This window comes from Hylaeus volcanicus, chromosome 7 (genome assembly GCF_026283585.1).
Source record: "Hylaeus volcanicus isolate JK05 chromosome 7, UHH_iyHylVolc1.0_haploid, whole genome shotgun sequence".
Taxonomy (NCBI): Eukaryota; Metazoa; Arthropoda; class Insecta; order Hymenoptera; family Colletidae; genus Hylaeus; species Hylaeus volcanicus.
Genome location: NC_071982.1, coordinates 14,092,375 through 14,117,441, shown reverse-complemented (window position 1 = coordinate 14,117,441; position 25,067 = coordinate 14,092,375). Strand labels below are relative to the sequence as shown.

Here is a 25,067-nt window from a genome sequence, read left to right as displayed (position 1 = left end):
CGGCGTCGGAAATTTATAATAATTTCGATTTTATCGCCGGGCATATTTCACCGACGGGCATAAATTAATTTCGACGCTTGAGCACGGTAGTTTTAATTAATTTCGAATAATTTCTATTAAATCTTGTCAACTTCGGCGACCGGTATTATGCGATCCGCGGGCAGCGTTCCGGCGGCCACTTCGTTAAAATCCGCAAATATTTATACAAAATAATAACGAAACGCTGAATGGACAGGCGGACGGGCAATGACCCGATAAATCCGGACGATTATCGGCCGTTAATTATCAATTAAACGCTGCGTTATGTTGGTCGTTTCGACGATAGAGTAACTTTGGTTGAAATGGATGCTGGGTACACGAATCAGGTAAGTAGTACTCGAGTTAACCTCCAAAGACGCAAGGATTCAATGATTTTATATTATTAATAATAATTCAGAATTTTTATAAAAATCAATGCGTTAATTTCTGGCAAGGGGAACCTTTTTGTTTAACTTTAATGTAAACGAGATTACTTTTACTTTAATTAAATGCAATTATAAAGAAAATAATAAATAACAAATTTAGAATTGTTGCACAATAAATAGGAACAATGTTTTCCTGTTCGATGAAATAAATTCGTTCGATACAGTAACTGTTCTGGTAGATTATTGTGAAAACAAAAAATTGTTTACAAGTAAGCTATATATGGGAGAAATAGAAAAATTGTTTCAAATCATGAATTGATTAGTCTAGAAGATCTTACGATATCGATCTTCTTATGTTCTTGTATATACAAATAAGGGGAAATGAAATACTTCACGATGCCAGAGGAAGTATGAGAAATTGTAGTTTATACTACTTACAGAAAGTGCTCTCTCCAGTGTCATAAAGAACTGCAATTTGTAACGATCCTTTCAGGAATGCTTTTCAATTCAGACTTATCTCCTAATTCTCTTAATGGGTTTTATTTATCAAGAAGATCAAAAGATCGACAGTGCAAAATTGTTATTAATTTAATAATTCTTTAAAACTTCATCGACAAATCAAACTTCCCCCTAGCAAACTTTCCCTGCGATTATCAAAACGTCAAATCGTCCCAATAAACTCGGCCCTTGAACGAAGCCTGCAAGTTTCACGAACAGTTTCGTTCGAAAATAGATATCATCCCGATTTCGCTGGTTACTCATCGCGCCGTAGATCGCTTTAAAGTCTCCCGACAACGCGTTAACGGGGTGCTTCCGTCTGCGATAAGAGCGACTCCGTGGATGCACGTATTGACACACGGTCGGTGTGCAGTAACGCGCGATGCGTCAACACGCGCGCACAAACGCTCACACACGTGCACGGTTCGTTGGTGCATTTCGCGATGGAGGGTGTGCAACGTCCTAGCACGTGTGTTTGTCGCCTACGCGCGGGTTAGGGACACGGGATCGCGCAGGGGTGTGGGCGATTTAAAGGAACGCACTCGGAACAGAGACGCATACTAATTAAACGACAGCATTGTCTGGCCCGTTGTGCGAAGACATGCTAATTACATTTCGAAGGAGAAGTCTCTTTTCGCCCCATAGACTTGGCCATGAATGAAGCGCGAATCTCGCGCCCGCTTTCTTTTCCGCGAATGAAAAGGATTTCCTCTGGTTTTCTCTCTCGCGTGCGACGTCTCTCCTCTGAATCGACGTGTACTACCAGTTCGTACATCCACAGTCCGACCCTACCTTCTCCATTGTGCCTGCCAGCACGTGAGACGGCCTTTTTCTTTTTTAAAAAAGAAAAAGAAAAGAGAAACTACTCACTCGCTTGTCCGTTCTTCTTCTTGGATAAGTGTTCGAGTGGAGTGGATCGGTTAGGGTAGGTTTGAGAAGGTGGATCCTGAACAGGTTTTGTTTACAATTTTCCTGATCATCGAATAACTCGTAAATACAAGAACAACGACTCACAATGCAAAGATTTAATCATTCTTAAATTCGACACACTAGACAATCACCTAAAACAACCCAAGATGATTTTCGACAGCCACGCAATTTCCCAACGGGAACTCCAGATTTCTCTTTAAAACCCACCGACATTCACACCCCTCTCCCGATATCCTCTCAACTTTAAACTTCCACACAATCAGCAGCGAATCGATAGATAGGAGATGATACTATCCATCAATGACGATCCTAGCCAATGAACGCCCGCGGTGCTCGTCATCGAACGTGGCACGACGAGGCGCAAGTCCAGTTAGAGTGATATTATTATTAACGCGGATTTTGACGTAAGCAGGCTCACGAGGCTGTGTTTAACGCGTTCTTTTTCTTTTTTGTCGTACGCGAAGGTCGGCACCAGTGGAAACACGTGTTCCCACGCTTCGAAGACCGCGCTTTAACGCGAGACATTAAACGTTGGATGCGTGACGCTAACGCGTTAACGCAACACGTCGATTCGCAATTACCGTGCGAGAATCCGTTCGCATCCTCGAGACAATTGCAGGGGCCTGACGAAGGACACCAATTGGTGGTGAGCCAACGACAGAAAGTTGCTCGACTTCCGGGACGTTAATATCTGTGCGTTAAATCGACCGGCGTGCGCAATCATGCGTGACAAGCAGCGTCGTTAGCAAAGGAAAACATAAAAGGCTCTTTAGAGGGAGGTGTGGAGAGGGACGCGGGCAGAGGGTAGGGAATATTAAGAAAAATATTCAATTCGTAATTTCGGTTCGGCTTTTCGTTTCGACTCTTCGTTTGAACCAGACGCATTGTTCCGATGGTTGAACGACGAGCACGAGAGGTCCTTTCGAAATTAGTTTAACGCCACTTTTAGAAGCTACGTTGGAATCGATTGGGAAACCGTTTTATTGTAGAGTTTTATATTACGAAGGTTCCGCGGGAGACTTGATTAAGCGAATGATGTTATTCTTCCATGATTAGGGGGTTTGCCTGGCTTCCTTGCGCGATAAAGTCGTCCCCGTAGCCTGGAACGGGTGCAATGTCACGGCGTAATCAAACTGGTTTAGACATCCTTCCTCTTCGATAACGCTACTCTACATCGTGTATACCCTATATTTGCGTTGCACAAACTGACACTTGGATGTGCGTTTATAAGGAATTTTTAGTCGCTTTAACTTAACACAATCGCGACCGGGAGATGTTTTACTGTAATAATAATAATAATAATAATAATAATAATAATAATAATAATAATATAAACTCGATACAAGGACTTTGAAATTAAATCAGGTTGAAGATTTAAGATCTATTGATGCCGATAATAGGTTATTAAATATTCTTGTTAGGAACCACATCTAACAACTGGTAACATTTAATTTTTTCTACTATTAAAAGAAATAATTAGATTGCATATATTTCTTATTCGTAATTCCAAGTTCGTGCTGCTATTAAATAACGCATATCAAACCTATATTCGATATCGAGACATCAGGCAAACCTTGCTTGTTCAAGCGAAAATTTGTACGCAATTGTTGGTTCCTCAAGCAAACAGAAAGGATTCCCTACCATCAGGAAATAAACTGGTATTCGCTTGGAAACATTGCACGGTTCTTGGAGAACTATGGCGTCCTTCTTGCGATCGGGGACGCACCCACGCGGCAATACAATAAAACACTAAAACGCTCGCATAACTCGAAGAAACAAAAGCAAGGGAAATCGAGGTACGTTTGCTAGACTACAGGCGCGTACTTAAAATCCAAATATATCCGTGACTTAACCTAGCAACCGCTTCCACGTCGCGAGAACTTCCGAAAGCAGGTTCTCAGCGGTCGCGGAAGAAGACTTCTCGCGCCAGTAATCCCGAACAATCGACCAAGTATCGATGCTCAAGCCGAATTCCAGCAGAACGAGCCACGATAACGAATAAAGCTGCGGAAAAATCCACCGTGCGAATTCATATTTAATTATGGGGAAAACGAGAGCAATTCCAGGGAATGCGGCGTGACTGACCGAGAGGATGCAACGCGTAATCGTATTACAATTAAAGCAGCCCGAAACATAAACAGGATTTCGGATAGGTGTTGGCGTAACCTAGTTAGGAACAAAGGATTTGACAGTTAAATCGTTTGGTGTGAGAAACTGTCCCCTAACTAATCGTCGAGCCACCCCATCGCGAGGCACCCCACTATGGAATCGAAGTCTAACCCTATAAATACTGAGGCAAATGGAAAAGTCTCTTTTGTTTTGTGTTTACATGTGCTCGAGATTTCAATTGGAGTATGCTCTATTTTCCCGTCGCAATTAGGCGTCGTATTGACTGTTTCATCTCCTCAAAAAATCGATACATTTAACGCAAATTCCAACCCTACAAGCGAAGAAATCTCCAGAAAGTATCGACTCTGCACCGCTCGGCTTCCACCAGAGGGAGCCACGACGTAGATCAGTCCTCCAGAAACGTCCCCGATTGAAATACGAATTTAATTATCCAGGAAAACAAGTGGAATTCCGGAGTCTCACTAAATCGAAATCTAACATTACGATTCAGTAAGTGTCAAGATACATAGAATCAGTTACTACCCTCTCAAAAATCGACAAAGTATCGACCCTGGATCGTTCACGTTTCACCAGAGGGACCAAACGTCTCTCCTCTCGAACTGAAATTTAATTACCAGCAAAACAAACGGAATTTCGGGCCTCTGTGCGAGACGTCGCGACGCAACCGGACTCGAAATCGCACCCGATCTGGGTCAATGCCACGCGATTTAACGCACCAGCCTTTCTGGAAGCTGCGGGGGGCGCGGGAATGGGTGGGGGGGGGGTGAGGGGGATCGAACGAATATTGAAATCGCGGGGACGCAACGAACTTTTGCATAATGAGTTCGCGGGTGGCGCGACCGCGACCGTTGGCCTCGCGTGCACGTACGCGCATGCACACCAACCCGGACGCATGAATATTTTCATTTGATTGCGTTAATTAAACTGACTGCCAGCCGATGACCTTTGAAGTTCACCGGCACGCGACACGAGTACACCAATTACCGATATTATTAATTGCAACGAGTTCCCCATTTTCGGACCGCCACCCGGCCGCCGAGCGATGTTTTTCGCGGCCCGCGAGAAGATAATTGAAGAAGCGTGCCAGATATCGAACCGGGGCCACGATAATAAAGCAATTTTTTTTAACCGCCCACTCCCTCCGTCCTCCACTTCTCCCCCCCCCCCCCTTCTGGTATCGAAAACTCTAATTTACTTACTCCGTCTTCCGTGCGCCATTCGAAACAAGCTTTCGCTTGGGAAATTTTCGGGTTTTTTTTTTTTTTTTGTAATCGACTCCGAGCGTTTCGCTTGCGCTTAACGGAATCCGTCCGAAGAATCGATTTCCTTCAATTACCCAACAATTAATTGTATTATAGTATAACAAACGTTCGTCGATCGAAGCGGATACGACTTTTATCGAAAGAAGAATGCTCGACGCTCGGTCGCGTATCGCGAACGGATGTTCGTGATCGAGGAACGACTGATAAGGGTGATTTTCACCGCGTAACGCGCCCAAAGCGATTGATGCGTCCTCCTCGAACGTTTTCTAAATAACTCTCGTTAGAATGAGATTTCCTCGAACGTTTTCAGTTCGCGCGCAATTGTTTCAACATTATCCGCGATTTCTCGTCGGTGAATTTACGCCCGGCGATACGGAAACAAAGAAAAAGGTATCGTTTGAATCGAAAACCTTTTCAACTTTTTTTCTGCCCATCGAGCCCGCGGAACTGGAAAAATGATCGTGTAACGTCAATAGGAAACATTGTAAGAATTTCAATGGCTTCAGGTTTTTTCTTTTTCGAACCGTGAAAACGATGAAATCACCCCTACTCCCCCCCTACGAATGATATTCGACGCGAAATCGGATATTTGCGTCAGCGTGCAGTAATTTCAATCAATTCCGACGCATTTCAATCAGTTTTTCGCGATTCAATTCGCGGGACAATGTAACGCGAGTTAGGGAGGTCTTCGACAAACGTAAAGAGAGGGTTGCTTTCTGAACTATTCACTTAAATATCGATATCGTTTGTTTATCGTACGTATATCATTAATAGATAAATTTTCATTGTATTAATTATTTTATATTAAATTTTCTACGAGTCCACTAATATTCTTAAAATTCAAATAATTCTCACGAGGAGCAGAATCAAAGATTGAATAATAAAAGTAAAATTATCTCGAACGTTCTGAAGGTTCCGAGGAATAATTTCACACTTTGCGAATCGATATCATGGAACATTTAACGTATTTACAATTTTATTATGTCTATCCTTCGTTAGTTATTCGAATTTTTTTTATTCAGATGAGAATAACACCCATCTATGCCGCTTACAGCCAATTTTCGTCTCGCTTGCGAGCTCTCACACCATCGTTTCCTGTTTCTCCATGCGACCAGCCAACCAGCGACAATGGGGTGAAGCTCGTACGGCACAATGAGTATGCAAATAGGCCGGCATTCGGCTACATTTGTTTCAACGAGCTTAGGAGCCGCGCGGGTTCCTTCGCGGAGGGTCATAAAAGTCTACCGCGTAGCCTCAAATCTTTCAAAAACAAGGGGAGCTGCCCTTTACCCTCCCGTGCTTTTATTGCCGCGATTTCATTTTCACGGCTACGCTGTGCGAGACGCGATCATTTATTTGGCGTTATTTATTCAAATATCTCGCTATCAGAAAAAGTTATATCCAATCGATACAGTAATAATTATTACAATTACAGCCATTGTATAATTACACAAAAATTTATTGTGCTACTACCTTCACATATTCTCAGCTTTTTCAATCAAGCAAACGACCATTTTGCAACAGGAATAAAACTACTGATAAACTGATAGGACAAATGTTTCATCGTCGAAGAAGACTATGTCGTAACCTAACCTTAGTCATCACTGATTAAAATAAACACTTCCACAGTTACTAACAAACCTGGCTTCATTTATTAAACACTTCGCGTAGAAATTTGCTGATATACTCCAAGGGAATTTGATATTTCTCACTAGTAGTCGGTAAATGAAGTTATTGGCAATGATCGTACGTCCTAAAAGAGAGGGATTGCGTCTAACATGATTTTCCTTGGCAGGTGCGAGAGTGATTGGATCGCAAATAACCAAATTCTCTTCAACGTGGCTGTTTTTCAAGTACCATTCATAGAATTCCAATTCCTCTAACCTAACCCAGAATCGATGGCTCTTCGAGTTTCCAGGGCGTTAAATCCCTAAATTATTCGACGCTTCTTTGGGGCCACGTATTTCATTGTCATGTTTTGAAAAATAGTACAATAAAGAATCGTAACTAGTATTAAGAGGTTTTCAGTGAGGAATCAAGGCACGATTTTACGCTGAAACGTTTACAAAAAGCTTGAATCAACGAAGCAACATATTCTAAATCCCTCGAATAGCCATCTAGAATTTCAAGCCGAATTGAACATTTTTTCTGAATATTTTTGCACGAAATGTGAGATATAGATCATATCGAATAATAACAAATATGTTTGAAAATGCATATTACTCTCATATTTCAAGTGCCACTTTCCACGTATGGAAATTAAAAGCGTACAAAATGGCAGCTAGAGGGACGCCGATCATCATTTTTCTCTGTCTAAATGAAATGCTTCGCAAGGTATTACCTCGGCATTTCGAAACTTTGTTAAGTATTTACATTAACAGGAAGAATTATGACGAAAATGAATACAATGATTGTTCGAAAATTGTTTTGAAAAATGAATGAAAAATGTTTTTAAGAAATAAGTTCACTAGAGGTTATAGACTTACCAAATTAAACACTCCACATTCTCTTGGCGCGATCAAGTAACAAATAAAAATAAACAAATAATAAGCGCGGGCAAATTAATTTAATTAATCTAATCTTCAATCTTCGGATGAATTTCATCAAGAAATGTTCTGTTCACGTTTGTCGAGATTCAAAAGATGATCTGATCTCATCTCCAAGCGTTCAGTTCGCGTAATTGCTATCCTAAGTGACAGTACGAATTTTCCTGGAAACAAAAGCTGCCTTCCTGGAATCCAGCCGATTCGTATGCAACCTAGCTAGCGACTTCTTTACGTCCCACGAGATTAGGCTCGACAGCTTTTCGCCGAAAGTTTCGGCTCGCGACGCATACCGCTTACAACGACTCAGACGATGACGAGGATACGTTAAGATGCGTCACGGGGCGGCAGTCCAAAACTTAGCAAATCCTGACAACGGCCGCCATTTGGGAATGCCTACGGACCGTTGTTTCCAACATTTGCCAAGACATAACCAGAAATAGCAATCGTGAGAACTTGGGAGCACCCAGATGCGACGAGGTGAGTTTGGAAGCTCGCCTAATCGTTCGATCTTCACCTCGTTAACGACAGGCGAGATTATCGTGTAGGTCAAGTTGAACAATTTTTATGCGAACATTCCTTTATACCGTGTGTTTCTTTAAGGCAAACGACGTGACTCAACTTGTAACTAAATATACAAATGTTTAACTTTTTACAAATTGTATTGTTACAGGAATATTCAAGAAACGGAAGGTTCTGTATTTTATGTTCAGTTAATTATAACAATAAATGAAAAGTAACTAACCGTTGTTGTATTACGAATTGTTATAAAAATATGGAGTAGTGACAAAGGTGATAATTTGTGGTCTATCTTCGAATGTGTCTGCTTTCTCTCGATCAATATACGACACAAAGGTTTCGTCGCCAGTCACTTTTCATTTAACATTTCCCAAAACAAACCAGAAAATTAACCCGATAACCGAGGCGCGCGGTCTCAAGTTTCCGCGAGCAAAGTGAACGGGAACTTTGAGGAACACGTCCGCGTCCCACGGGACTCCTAATACTGAGATTCTGAGATTTCATTAAGCAACGTATACTCGTTTGCGATTAAGCTTGCAATACCTGGCTGGAAAAAGTTCCACGAACCTCCGTGCAACGGAGATTCGACGTGATCCCCGTCGCAAATTAATTTTAGGAAAATTAATTAAGAACAGAGGAGAAATAAGATAGGCTTCAACCCCTAACCCTCTGGGACTCGAGTTCGACTGTCAACTTTGAGATTGGAAATCATGGAGAAGAATATTTCTTCTATCAGCTTTCGATAACCGAGACACCTCTATCTCTAATTTCGCTACATTTCGAGAAAATTGCAATTGAATCTTCTGAAAAAAAGAAGTATCGCAAGAATTATAACATCAACCCCTTCAGGCTAAATTTATTTTATAGTTACATACAATATTTATACAATTGATTGCTCGAATAAATTTTATCTTTTATATTTCAAACAAGTTTGAAGAGATTTAAAACAGTAAATGAATTAAATAAATTATCTTCCAAGAGCAACGAGTGAATGCATTATTTACAAAAATGAAAATACTTCCGAAAATCGTACTTCAAGAGATTATTTATTTAAGAAGATTCCCGTCTGCGACTGACACATTTGGAAATACCTAGAAAATTTTCAGAATAGAAAAATCAAAAACGTTAATAAAAGCAACGAGTCCGCTACTAAAAAAGAGAAAAGAATCGCTTTTCACCGTGACAGCATTGATCATTTTCTTGCCAGAACAGCAGGAATTGAAGACCGGAGTGCAGGAATGAGTCATCTCCAGAAATGGAAATTTTTCATGACATAAAAACGAAGTCATTTCACTTTCAATTAGTAGCCTTTTAATGAGTATCTTCTGGAAACGGGAAAACAGGGACGATCAGATTTTGCGGCGAAGTCTTCAATCGTAACTTTGCCTCGTCAGAACTTTTCAAAATTAGCAACTAAAAATCCATTTAATCTTCTATCGCACGATCTAACGAATCGATGAGCCAGTATAAAAAGATGTTGTATAATATATCGAAATACCTAATAATTCTTCAGTTCTATCAACTTATAACTAAATTCGAATATTCCACTCCGAATGTTCATACCTATCGCAAACCAAAATAAAAGTCACGCAACGACCAAATTCGAGCCATGTAAGAATTTGCGAGTTTAAGTTTCCAAACATGAAAGATGGCAAAAAAAAAAAAAAAGAAACATAATCATGAATTTCGACGACTAGATACGGTATTAGGCCTACGGTGATGTTAGAAAGAATTCGAATGAATTTATTACTGAACCGAACAGAGGCCATCGCGTTCCTTCGATCCTCGAAGCTGCGAGCTGTCACGGTGTTATGGTTAACGAACCCGCGAACGATCACGAACGTTAAGGAGCCTGTTCCGTGTGGGAAAGCGTAGTCCATTCTCTCGCTGACAATACATCCATTTGATAAAAGTCACTCGATCCCCCTTTCGCCGAGAACAAATATTGGAAGGAGTGCTCGCGATAAGCGTGAAACTCTGAATTCGAAGCTGTCGTAGATTATACCGGCTCCCGGCGTTGTTCGTGCGCGAGCGTGTGCGTGTGTGCACGCGTGCACGTACAAGCACACGCGGATCGCTCTGCTTTACGAGGCAGATGTTGATAACGGCCGACAGCAGCGACAGAGACGGGGACAGTGACAGCTGCCCCGTATTGTTCGACACGTTCGCTGATTATAGGTCAAAGGCCCCTTACGAATCAAAGAATTATCGAAGAAGGGCTCGACATTTTTTTTTTTTTCAACGCGTCCTTTTTTCCTTCGGCACTCGTCGACGAAACGAACTGGCCCTTAGACGCGTCGAAACGACGCTCTCCTAGCGTAACACACAGAGGGGTGAAGATTTTAACTATTAAAATTGGATTTGTACTAATATTCGTTTTCTTGCGGATTAGAAACGGCTAACTTGATTCGTTTGGGGTTGATTGGCGGAGGGTTGATTCTGTTCGTATTTCAGCTTTCGGATTTAATGTTTCGACTTTGAATTTTTAACATTTATAATTTTTCTGTCAAACTGTTACAACTTGGAGCAGGCCTTATAAAATTAAATAATGTCTAATCCACAAGCAATCTCTAATTTAAATCCTTCGCGATTAATTGATGCGACGGTATGTTGATTCAGTTGAAATTTCGATTTTTAAACTTAATCGACTTTAACGGTTTTTAACATGGGCACGTCATAGTTATCAACCTCTAACCTAGATGAAATAAAATTAAATAATATTTCGCGCAATGTCTAACATAACTTCTTTGCGATTAGTTAAGGCCACGAAAGGTTTAATTCATATGAAAATTCAACTTTTAAACTTGTCTTTAAGTCTACATTATCTGTCTCTGAAATTGGTTATTTTCTACCAAAGTTTCGCTAACTTGGTCCAGTTTCAATAAAATTAAACAATATCTGATACACAAGCAACATCAACGTTAATTTCCTCGCGATTAGTTAAACCGACGAAAGACTGTTTCCCTTAAAATTAACATTTTCAAACAGAACATTCAATCCACTCTGTCCGATTTCTGACAGCGGCGACCTCTCATCGAAGAATCATCGACCCGAGAAACGATAAAATAGCGCGTCGAGAGCATCGGTCAAATTTCCTTGGGGTTAATCGAGATGACAGAAGGTCTAGTTGATCCCTATACCACTGACAACGTTAACTCGTCGAAACGAGATAAAAAATTCCCGGTCGTATCGCGTTGTCTGAAACGGAGACAGTGGACTGAATTATTGAAGGCCGAGGAAGAAACTCGAGTGCCTCTCATTTGCAATGAATAAACCAACAGCGGCGAACATCGAAGCCAGTAATTTCGACACTCGACGAACGGTGACTGGGCTATCGATCACAATAGATATAATTTTCTTCGACGAAACTTTATGCGAGCATGGAAGGCAACCACGCGTTCCTGGCGTCGCGCGAGCTCAACCTGTCAGATCCCAGCCGTCTGACTCGACGTGTCTGTTACTACTAAGGCGGCATCCCCAAGTGTTCCGCCTCTCCTTGCGAGTTACCATCGCGCAAATAACAAGGAGGACTCGCGGAAAATGCGAGGCCACCCGAAATATCCCTACATCAGTTAACCCTCTATGACATGTATTTTATTTTTCCGAGAAGAACTTATTTCTTGCGTGCTTTTTCAACTGAAATGTAACAGAATGTAGCTGTCGATATTCACTCGCGTCAAAGCTTTCTCTATTATTATTTTATTCTTTAAAAAAGAAGTTATTCGTTGGTTACATCATACGAAGTAGTGCTCTTATCGAATGAATTTTATTTAATTATTTATTAAAAGTTAAAGACAAGAGATTAATTCCATTCCTTCGAAACACACCAAAAATGAGCTGTCGATATCAACTCTAATCGAAGTCTCTTTCTAATTTTTCAGCAGAAGAATCTATTATTTCACTCGTGGAACAGTCGTAATTCGAATTGAACGACGAGTAACTGAATCTAGAAATCTACGAGGTGTCCGCAAATAAAAATATCCTGTATAATTTCGTCGATCGACTTGGCACAATGTATTTTCACCACCCCCTCAAATCGAACAAGTCAGAGGGTTAATCGTCCATTGTCACGAACTTCGATTGAAAAATACACTCGGAGACGCATAGTTCCCGTCCCTGTCATCTATCGGAACAATTTTTACGTGTTCCCAGTTGTTCGGAGTGCACTTGGCGACGGGCAAAAATCGAGTGGCAATAAACGCGATGCATATCGGAGACCCAGAGCGACTGACACTGAACACTCCCGACGGAGGGGGTGAGGGATGACGAAATGCGATTAAAATGATTACCGGGAACGTCACGCGTGTCTATTCTTCCCGATGTCGCGGCAATGCGATTGTCCCCATGTTAATTAATCGTCGTTACGGTGGGTTCCCTTTTTTTTTCCACCATGACGAGTACGTGGAACGCTTTCTGTCGCTCGGCACGCCTAACCATTGAAATTCCCGTCCTGTGAATTAGTTGCTGCGTAAACAAATTGCGATGAATCAACGGTAACCGAAGAATACGAAAAGCCGCGATCGTGCAAGGCCTTTTCAATCATTTTCAACGTATCCGAAAAACAAACAAATAATTACTTTCGCCCGTTGAATCGTACAGAAACGATTCGATCGACGTTAACGCGGCGCTCGCACGATCGCGTGACAAGGAAAATAAAGGATAATGATGTAAAAGAAATAAATAAAAACGCAAAGCAGAAAATATAAACTGTATTTCGTAATAAGGTTGCGAGAGGCAACGAAAGTGAAACACTGGTTGCACACACCGCATAAACCGCTCATTGACAATCGCGATGAATAATGGAGGGATCAATTAAATCTCAATTAAACACCGCCGAATAATACGATCCGTTGCTCTTTTCACCGCTTGTTCGACGAGCGAGTGCATTTTTTCTTTCTCTATTAAATACCGGCCGAGTGTGTTCATTCAGCTCGAAAAACAGCACGCAATCACTCCCGAATAACGGTTTCGTGCACCAAAGGCGGGTTCATTAAAATTACAATCCACGGCCATTGAGAACGCCGGCTCGCAATTGCGATCCTTTCCCGATGGTTTATCGGCAAACGAAATTTTTCCGAAGACTCGGCGATACTGGTAGTCCGATTCGTTGCTGGATGCGAGACTTTAAAGATATGCGAGTCGTCTTCTGCGAGATCGTAGCACAATTTCTATTACGGTAAAATAAAGCAATTTCGTGGCGCGGATGAACACTGAAGATTCTGATAAAAGAATCTCTTTCGAGTTTAAAAATTTGGTAACAAGAGAATCCTCGGTCCCAAAGAAGTTCTCCAAATAGGATGAGCGGATGCCAGTACCACCGAGTCTCTAAAGACGTTGCATCGCAGACTCGAGACGATCAACGTTATCCCTTGCAAATGCGCACAGAAATCCCTGAATCGAATATCGTATCCGAGATTGCTTGGAAATATCACCAGAGACACTGCGAGTCCGGCTGATTGGCGTGAGAGAGCACATGTCAACAAACCGTCACGGTGCATTACCTTGTTCTCGACGCAGCCAAGTTATCCGGAAGAAAAGAAATATGCACGTGTCACACTGAGTCACGACGTAGTTATCGGTTAGTGGCTAAACAGTCGGGGTAGCACGAAAGAGGACGTGGGAACACAACAGTCTCGGTCGAAGGTCGACGAAGCACTGGACCGACGTGACGAAGACGCGGAGCGACCCGCTGCCTTCTCCCCGGCAGCAATCTCACAATGTCCTTGCACGCTGTACCCGGTCTGTGCGGTAGCGTCCGGTCATTTTTGTGTCGTATGTCACACAAAAAAGAAAAACCGAAAAACGAAAAAAAAAACCAATTGTACGTTGGTTAAATTATCCACGAGCGTTCCTTCATGGTAACAACGTCAATATCGACGACACACAGATTCAACTTGTCCCTCTCTCCCTCCCTGGTATCGCACGCGTCCAGCACTGTCAAGAATCACCGTCTTTCTGCGTCCAGTCTCGAGGCCGCACCACCGGCGAGGACGTTTCGCGGCGAGTACACCTCCACGTTCACGCACCTCTATCGAAGCCCTCGTGGACCAACTTCACGCACGCGTCTTCGCACGACGTTTGCACCTTCGTGTCCTCGGTGCGCGATAATATAAGAAGACCGGTGGCTGCGTGCGCGTGCATGTATCACCGAGTGGTCCGCGTGTCGGCACAACCGTATTCAGATTGGCCCGAATGGTAGGACGGTTGTGCGTATGCGAGTAACAGGGTCGGGTGCGTGTATGGGGTTTCGTATGTACATATATAGAATTGGTCGCGCGCGTGCGTTTACTTGTGTGCACGTACGCGTGGTATGGGTATACGTATGTGTATGTATGTGTGTGTGAGTGTGAGATGTGTACGTTACGAGTCTGACGTGTGTACGTGTACGTGTACACGCGTGTCAGGTGTAGGTGCGAGCGACGCGGGAGCGCGCGCGCGCGCCTCTACGGTGGTTATGTTACAAGGTGTACGCGTCTTAAGTGATTTCGGCCTGGCTGGTCAGCCCGGCAGCTCCGTATGATGAGGCCGCCGCTTTGCTACTGACAGACCTAAAGACCACCCTAACCCTGCAGTCGGGGACGAGGGGTTCCCCACCCCCGTCGTGAAGCGGGCGAGAGAGAGACCACCCCTCCGCCGCCAGGGACTGGGGCGAATAAGCAACCCTTAGCACCCGATGCCACCTCCACGGTGGCGGCGCAAACGCACTCCTGCCTTCGAGGGTAGTCTTATCCCCACCCTGTCTTCCATACGAGCGAGACTGCCACCCCCACCCACCCCCAGCCGGTCCAGCGCTGCCACCACCAGATACCCCGTATACCCCGCGACGCACGCCGCCGCCGCTCCCGCTGCCGACGCCGACACCGCCACCGCCGCCGCTATCGTTTCTACCCCTCCAGCTTGGACTCCGACGTCGAGAAGAACCCCTTCCAGACCACCTACCGGAACCCCTTCTTCTCGTCTCCTACGCTGCTTCCAGTCAGAGAGTCGTCTTAAGATAAAAACACGGACGATCGGTTTTGCAGTTAACCCACTCACCCTCGCCTTGCGCCCCTACCACCGACTGACTTTTCCTTCCACCCCACCTCACGCTACCCCCTTCCCTCTTCGATACAAAGCTGCCCCTTCTTCCTAGCGCGATCTCTCTCTCTCTCTCTCTCTCTCTCTCTGCCTCTTTCTCCTTCTTCCTCTCTTCTCTATGTACTAGCCCTTGCAAGCAACCGCGACTCACCCTCGACCCCTTCGCCCTTATCCTACCCCTTTCTTCCTCCCTCCATCGGTTTCTCTCGCTCCGACTCGACGGGACTTTCGATTCTTTCGGGGGCAACCTTCAATCCTCCCCCTCCCCTACGCCTCCCTTTTTTTCCTCTCTTCGCCGACCGATACATCGCGTGTCGACCTGCCTCGACGTTATCATACCGTTCACCCTCGGAACACACATATCTCCCACCTCGGCCAGCCGGACTCCCACCAACGGGAGACGACAACAACGGGAACGACCTCGTGCTTTTTCATAGGGTCGCTATATATTGTTGTCGGTGTATTGTTTCCTTTTTTCTGTTTTGGACTTTTTGAGCCACATCGATCTTCGACGCGCACACATCCCGTTCAAGCGTCGTGCCGGCGTCACGCGACCGGCAAGATCACTTTCTCCCCCGTTTCTTCCCGAGGGCACTTAACCGGGTCCAGGAGTCGTCGGGTTCCGAGGATACTTCTGGATTTAATAACGTTGGTTTTACTCGTGACAAGACATTTTCTTTTTTTTTTTTTTTTCGTTTTACGGTATCCTCTTTGGCAATTTTTTAGCATTCTTTCTTTTCTGATGCTCCCAAGATCGACGGGATGAGATCTTATTGGAATAACAGGCGACTGATAAAGATAGAGTACAGTGATTCGTTCGAGTGAAAAATAAGGCGGATGAATTTTTTATTGTGCAACGTGAAACATTATTTTATTTGGATCTTTGTCGAACGATTTGTATCTTCTGTTCGTTATTGGACAATTCTAGTGTATTTAGTGTTTTCATTGAGACATGTACTTTAATGTTACTTTTTTTTTCACACGAAATGATTTGTCTTTTAGAATGATTAATACTACGCGTATCCAGTTCGTCACTGTTTAAGAATTGTTCGTGATAATGGATGACACATGTCAGAAAATATTTGTTTAGACAGATGTACTTCCAACACGAACAACATTTGACATTTTTTTTACTCGTTATTCATAAGTAGAAGGTGGCACTGAATGACCAATCAAAAATGTTAAACACGGGATGTTAAACAGAAACAATAAATATCTTACCACGAGTGCAACCAACGTTAACGATTTCAATACAAGTTTGGTATCCTATTATTTTTCGGATCTTGTTCTTCGAATGACATGGAGAAAAAAAAGCGGGACTTCAGGTTTTCGTAGAGTAGTAGTGGACAAGGGTGAAATTCATTGAAACTTGCGCGATGGATTTAGAGGCAGCAACGATAGTTTTTTGACCGTGTTAAACCGGTCTTTCGAGCAAGAGGAGGGAGCAAGTATTTAGTTTCGGTGAATGTATCGCCGTCCAGTGTGGAACGATGAAAAAGATTACCGTGACGTGAAACGGTGGTCGCGACTAACATTTTTCAATCCCTACGAAATTCATACGAACGAAGCCGTTTCGGTGCTGAATCTCAGAAACATCGAAACTTTCCAGACACGGTATTTATTTTAAACTGATATTTACTAAATGAAATGTGACAGAACGAAGTAAATAGAAAGCTGGTAATTTGTTGCTCGAAGGAATTATTTTCTCTGCAAGGACGTAAATAAAAATGAAACTCCATATTACATTTCATTAAATTATACATTACTTTTCAAGGAAGATTAGCTATTTATATATTTACGAATTGAACGATGTTCAAATTTATTCACAGATATTAATTTTAATAGTGGAATTTATATTAGGAATACAGAAGTCTTTTCAAGAATTTTTAAAGCCCAACCGTGTCTTCAATGTGTTAATCTATTAATTCGACGATGTGAAACGTCGAATGATAGTTTGTAAAATAAAAATGACCAAACAGCTCTTAGATTCACTAAACGTGACAGAATCTTTGTAAACCTTCAACGATTAAATGCATTCGATGCACACGGCATTCACTTCCAATGGACCAAAGAAGAGATGCAATTGGGCGCTGTATACAAGACAGACCGTGAAAGCAAATGATTCAGCGTTACGCTGTCATTAGAGAACGCATCGCATTTTTCGAACTCGCATCGCGTCGCAAAATAAGATGAATGAACCAAGCTATCCAACTTCTCCCAGCAAAGCGCGTCCGTTTCTTTCTCGCAACGCGTGCAATCGCCGCTAGGATTTAATAGAAACAAGAACAAATACCGATGAGTCCTTTCAACGTGAAAGTACCGTTCACGTTTTTCAAAGGCAACAGCACGGCCGTGATCAAGCGTGTTCCACTTGGCCAGGGATGGGCAAAATTCTTGTCTAGACAAAAATCTCGTTAAAAAAAAGATTAGAGTAATCAAATAAAAGTATTCCTCTTTCTTATTTCCATAAATATATTGGATACCGAGAGTTTGAATTGCTCAAAGGAATCCAGAGAAAATATGCGAGTGTATTAATTTAGAGGTAGTTATATTGGAAACACGAAAGTCTTATCAAGAATTCTAGAACCACGATTCCAATGCATTAATCGATTAATTCGAAATATCAAACAAAAGTTTAGGGGTAGTATTAAAATTGGATAAATCACTCCCGATTTATCCTTCATTTAAAAAAAGTTGCACTTTGAATTAGAGAATGCAATCAGATCGAACGAAGGGAATCCTTTTTATACACTTATTCCACAGAATAAACGTCGTAAATGAATCCTGTACGTCTACCAATCACCAATTACTCGACCAAAATTTCGCTTACTCTTGCACTGCGAGGTCTACAGGCGATTCCTAAGAAATCGTGAATCGACAGCATTCGAGATCCAAGCAAGTTTGCACTGTACTTGGCAAAGTTTCTCGGCGAGATTCGAGAAACGCGCGAAGTTAGGGTTGCGTGGTTACAGGTCCCGAGGTATGGAAACAGTTAAACGGAAGCGACGTTCGAATAAAATTTTTATGCGAGTCCGGTTTTGCCCAACGGTTTTCGAACCGACCATCCCCCACGCATGACCGTGCACCCCACTCCCGATCGAAACTCATTTATACTTTTACCACCACTCCCGGCGGCCCTGGCCGCGGAATTGTTTATGACACGATTCGTTTGATTATTAGCTGTTTATACGCGGGCATCGATCGGCTGCCACGCGGTATTTCGACAACAAAACGGTTCCGAGCGGCGTTCCGTCAGTAACCCTTCCTGCTCGACCGCCTAACCGTGCACTTTTTCCAACCCTTTCGGACGGAACCGTCGAAACTGGTTCCAACGGGCACGCGAACCGAGCTGGATGCTCATTCTCGGACCCTCAGTTCCACGGGGACGACCGTACGATCGGAGGCCTTTGTTTCGTGGAAGTGCCTAATTTTTCGTACTCAATGGAATTCGTGGTGATTACGCCGAAGAAAATTGTGCGTCGTACCTTTTTGTCCGCGGGCACAACGAAAAAATTGTCAGATTGGGCAGGAAGTGATTTGAAAACTTTTTAGAAAGGTTTATTTGGCTCGGATAATTATTTTAATAATTTGCATCGCGGTATACGGGGTTTAAATATCACTCCAGATATCTGTTACTCGCGACTAGTTTTAATATTAGAAGGCGACAGTTTTATATTTTATAGGCACGCGAATTTTATTCGAGCAATAAAACATATCGATGATCGAACAATAGAATATTTTTGTAACGATTTATTCAAAACACATTTATTCCATCGAATAATCATTCCGAGTTATTATTTGTTTAACACCGAGGTATGATTCAATTTATTTATTCGAAATCAAGAATCGAAAATTATTTATTTTTCATTCGTTATTCGAGATTTTTTATGAAAATATAAATTTCGTCCATCACTGGTGTCGTGAGATTTAGGAGCGATGTCACTAATTTATTTCTTTTAATACGAATTTCTGTTTAAATGCTTTTAAACTTTACACGTTTCCGAGTTTATAAGAACGATATGTTGTTCGTTATTTAATCTATCCGGTTAGCACGTTTTGCTCTGCTCGGCTTCCGTCGGAAGAGGACTTTGAGCGATCCCACTCCGATATCTACTTTCACGCGAAAAGTTCGAAATTCAATCGTCGAATATGCGTTTCCCCAATTGTTTATCTCATCACTTAAGTTTTTCCACGATTGGTTACCTCGGATAATTATATGCGCATTTACAAAATAGAAATAAACGACAAAAATAATTCCGTTACTTTTATACAGAACGACGTTCAATTTAATATTACTCTAATTTTCTTTGAAAATAATTATTCATAAAAGCTTCACTAACTCGAATTTAGCGAATTTCCACAAAACCATACCTATTATCTAAATTCTTTCATATTCTGTGCCTGCAGACGAGCAATTTAATTTGAATCTTATTTTCTTCAGAAAACAATATCGATAAAAACTCCTCGAACTTGAATTCATCAATTTCCCATAAAACCCATACCACGTATTCTTATACTGGATTAAATCGGTAACGATGCACGATAGTTAGATACCTGATCGATACGGTTAACAAATGGACGAACAAAACATCCGTATTTACGATTAATTAACGGTTGCACGTGACTTTGATTTTCGTTTGATCGACACAATCGGCTGCCTTCGGATTCAACAATCCTGAATCAACGTGTAATCGTCACTTAATCAGCAGCTAATTATCGCGAGCAGTTTCTTTGCACTTATTTTACGCGAACGAAAAAAATCCCGGAACGAGAGTCACTTGCACTGTTTCAACGTAACCCGGCAGTCGCGATACGATTTATCGTCGTTTCAATTGTCTACGCATTGTTTCGCGCTCCCGGTTAGTTAATCGTGTCGTTTAGCCCACAATTAGCACCAACACCACTGCACAGTATCACCGTAAACGTCACCACAATCAGAGACGCGCCTTTGCTTGAGAAGCACCTACGACAAGGGGAATGTATCCGTGGTCGACAGACGGGCCAGCCGGACTGAAAGTAAATCGCTTAATTGCCAATGAAAAATACACGCTTCGCCTCGAAATGCATAATCTCTCGTCAAACAGAAAACCAGTGCCAAGAAGAATGAATTTAACGTCGTATAAAAGTATAGTTGAGAAATAATCGACAGCCACACCTGATACTTCCTATTCGACCAGCAACTTTCCGAAAACACTGTGAATTCTTTTAATACAATCTCTGACGATTCTCTTTTAGCATAATTCTGTTAATCACAGGTATAGAAAACTCATTTCCAAAGTTTGAAACATCAACACGTTCACTGCGGAGTCCTCTCAAATGGACTTCCACGTTCGACTGGTCAGTTGCACTTTCTGCTAGACTTTCACGTCTGTTGCAGGAAATATATCAAGACTTTTTAGTTCCGACTCTGGAAGTTTCGAGATGTCGCGGAAAAAAATGTCGACGTCCACGCAGAGAGGGTACAACGAAGAGACGTTTCTCTTTTACCTCAGCGAACGTGTTAGTTCAAATTGCAGACCACCGGCTAGCCAACAAACTACGAAGTAAAAGTTTCGGAACTACGAAAACAGTACTCGACGTCCGCGGATGCACCAGACTCGGACGATCCACCGAGTCTCTCGATCCTCCCCGTGGAGGTCGAGATCGCGAATTACTCCAGTCAGTTGACATGGTACTCACCTTTGCGATCGCGTCGTTCCCAAGAAGTCGTGTTCGAGGACGGTGTGTAAACGGTGTTCACAGAAAAAAAAAAAGAAAAACGGCACACTCAAAGGCGGTCCGTGAAATCCTCTTCGTCACGGTCACTGCCGGCTCTCCGCGGTTACGTGCGCTGGCTTCCGTGGAATTCACTCCTCCTGTCACCTTTTCTTGATCGAGACGCGCGCGTTCGAGTGTCCTTTGTCACACCGTGGTCCGCGAACTTTCGTTTCCGTGCGAAAACAGAAACCGGAGAATGTAAAATGAAAAAAATTTTTTCGTCGTTTATTCCCTCGCACCCGGTTCCCGACCCAGTATTTTTTTTTCTTTTCTTTTTTTTACGTGCTTATTAGTCGTGAAATTGAAATAACAAATCGTCCAGTCGTTCTTACGGGGTCGCGCGCGGCCCCGGGTTGCCTTTTTACATGGGGCCCGGCTGACGAACGTGGCCGATCAGCGCGCGGGTAGAGAGAGCTTGGGTTGCGTGGCGGAGCGCGAACTTGCGGGCTTGCGGGCGCACTGGCGCACACGGCACACTCGCACCGCGTAGGCGGAGAGAGGAGAAGCTCCGGCGGATGCTGTAAGCCGAAGGGAGAGAAACACGCGCGCCGACCAGCAGCGGAGGCAAGCCGGTGGCCCCTCTTGGCTCGCTGCCCCGGACGGTGGCTCCTCTGACGATCGGACGCGAAAGCTCGCCGCCTGCATCTCCTGACCACCCACGAAACCCGTGCGGGTGCAACTGAACCCGACCTGTCGTGCGACAGAGAGGCCCGAGCCGGACGCGCGACAGAGACTGACTTATGGGCGAAGACACGGATACGTAAGAAAGAAGAGACGAACGACGGGGGACATGACCGCCGGATCTGAGATGTTGAGGATGGAGAGAACCCGGTGCAACATGAATTTTGGGTTTTTTTGGGAGGTTCTGATATATGGTGATGGATTGTCGTGGGAATTTTTTAGACGTGTAACGTGGTCGGAGAGAGGTAAAAACTTATTGGGAGTTTGTTTGGGAGATTTGTTAAGGTTTGTGGTGTGTACTGGACTCGAAAGAGGTATTTTTAATTATATGTAAGCAATAATTAATAGGAAGGACTAATTTTAGATATGTCGTGTTGGGTATTGTTTGATTAGGAGAGAATGTATTTATTGAAAGAAATTGTTGGGCAGTGTAGCTGGATCGTTTTGTTGAAAATTATTTGACAGTGAATGTAATGTAACGACGTGGGTGAGCCCCTCTGAGAAAAAATCACTCTTCATTATATGTACATACAATTCTTAAATTACTAAAATACGTTATTTGTATAAGATTTAGTATCAAAATAAATTAAATTTTAAATAAATGAATAATTCCTCCATTGTTTTAAATAATGAAACAATGAATCCTTCATCAAAAAGATTCAATGAAAGCATCGTTCTTCTTAATTTCCCATCCGTATTTATTTAGCGTTAAATTTTCTGAACCACCACCTTTCCCTGTACCATCTCCTCAGGATCATCGATCCAATTTTCTCTCCCGCAACGAATAAAACCACGACGGAACCGGGAAAAAAAACATTCGTTTTCGAGAAGATGCACGAAAAAAGCTCATCCATGGTCCCATCATTCGAAGGAAAGCTCGATGCACGGGGCAATCGACGCCGTGCAGTCGGCACTGAACGAATTCGGAGGAAGACAATATCAACGAGGGAGTCGTTCGTGCGACGAGGAGGATCTCGATCGTGAAAGCTTGCGACGGAATCGTCGGTGGTGGGTGAACAGGTTACGTCTGGAGAAGGGGATAAATTGCGAGAGGAAGATGAAGCGCCGCGAGGACCGCGAAAGCGCGACGAGGACGATCGGTGAACGTCACGAACATCCCCGAACTCGTCCGAGACGGACTCGACTGGCCCCTGGTGAGACGACGGAGACGTCGCTACGTCGACGGAATTGGTGGAAGAGGGATAGAGTGCCGCGCGGCTGGTGTGGACGAAGACGAAGAGGACGATAGAATAGACACCGTTGGAAGAACGGAGACCCGTCTCGCAAGCTGACCACGCGCTCTCGTACGTTTCACGACGATGAAGAGGGACGGACCGATACGCGACTAGCTCGGTCGAAGAAGAACAGAGAGCTTTTCTACTTTATCACGCTGACGTCGTGTGCGTGGGTGAGTCTGTGCGAGTACACGTCGAGGTGTAACGGGGGCTTTCGAGGCGATGGTACACGCTGATATTGGCGGGGCTGGACGCGTGCAAGCTTCCAACGGATGCAACGGAAATCAGGAAGGCTAAGATGAACCGTAAGAACGTCCGCAATGATCCACGGGCCATTTTTTGTTTGTGGTCGCCTGGCGATTGGGCACCGAAGACGAGCACAATAGATGACGATGAATGTCTTGGTATTCTGATTTATTTATTGATCTTATTGCCTTGATCAATAATATAATTCGATACAATTAGTTTAATCACTAAAATTGATAAATTGCGATTACATTGTAATAATATAAAAATTATATTTTTAATATATTATTACAATAGGCTAATTACATATAAAATAGTAACAGTGACATAAAGTAATAATATGTCATTAGAATAGGAGGAATTTATCATAGTTACGTTGTGATATCAGATATATGTTAAATCATGATTAGACATGATTATACTAATGTAAAATAAAAGAATAGTACAATAATTTCTACGAACGTAATGCTATTTTCAATTTAAATCAAGGAAATGTTCACTTTGATATATTTTCAAATAAAGGGTGCAAATGGTTTTTCTTGCGCGCCGTTTATCATTTCGCCGAATTTTGCCGAACAACACGGACAGTAATGATCTAGTAGTTTCGTGTTTCTTGGAAAGAGTGGTTCATTTGATGTTTCAATGAGAGCAGCGCGAGAAAGAGCGCAAGTGATCTCGGTCATGCGCGATTCCAGCAAAAAGAGAGGGTAGCTACCCCTTTCGGTGCGGAAAACGAGGATACGAGCAACCCCACCGATGCACGTTCGCAACGAGTCCGTCTCCGTGGTGGTGAGACGCAGCCGTGGCTGTGTTGGTGTTTCAAAGAAAAATCACTCCCCTCCCACGTCTGCGGGCTCGTGTCCGCGTGTGCTAAGGGGTTGAAAGCTGTTTGTGGTAGTGAAAGGGTTGCTGGACAGTGGCGAACTCTTGCTTAGACGGCTGATATTGGAACTAACGTAGAGATGGGTTGAATCAAAGACCATTTGCTCTTTGTAAGCGTTACCGTGATTTTCATTTCGACACATTGGCTGATCTATACACCGTGGGAATATTCGTTTCAGGTTACTTTTAGAAAGATGCGAACAAATATTTATCTTGGGGAGGTATTCTCATTAGCAAGTGGACGCAGAATGCGTTCTTTTCATATGCGCATATTTCTAATGTGTATAACAATACAAGTATAATACTTACTTTTAAACTGCTATACTTGTTTTCTAACGTGGATTTTTCTTATTAAACGTATGGTGCTTATTGATCGATATCAATTTCTATCAAATATAAAATTGATGGAATTGAAAATTTAAAGATGACACGTGCAAACTTCTAAAGAAATTGTCACTGCTTTTTTCCCCAACGTAGATATTCGGATATTAACGTCCATATTTATAAATGTAAACTGTCATTATTTTCTAAAGTAGTCGTATTTGTAGTCGTTATTACAAATTTCCTTGAACTTGAATACGATACTTCGGAATACATTTTCAAATTATTAAGCCTTAAGAAAATATCGAAACGAAACCAATTCGAAAACGATATCAATTTTGTTGAACCGTCGAATAAGAACACCCCTTAGCGCAACACCGTTACGAGTTCGATGTTTGCGCTTTCAGTTTTGATGAATGCCTCGATCCCCTCGTTTCGTTCCCGAAGATATGCATCACGGATGGCTCATTTTCTTTGTAGTAGTCGATGACGTCAGAACTAAAGGCAGCGTGACTTCTAAGCATTTATCTATCTGCGCATCTATCTGCGCCACCCTCGACCGTGTCGAGTCTCACCCCTTTT

The 25,067-nt window shown here is 42.9% G+C and overlaps 1 long non-coding RNA gene across 1 annotated transcript in view; it reads right to left on the bottom strand.

Annotated features, from left to right (window-relative positions):
• LOC128880358 (uncharacterized) overlaps positions 1-22,344 on the bottom strand; it is a 108,592-nt gene extending 86,248 nt beyond the window's left edge. Inside the window, exon 1 of the long non-coding RNA XR_008457804.1 lies at positions 21,043-22,344. This is a non-coding gene — a long non-coding RNA (uncharacterized LOC128880358). The remainder of the gene's footprint in view (positions 1-21,042) is intronic.
• Positions 22,345-25,067: the final 2,723 nt, after the last annotated feature.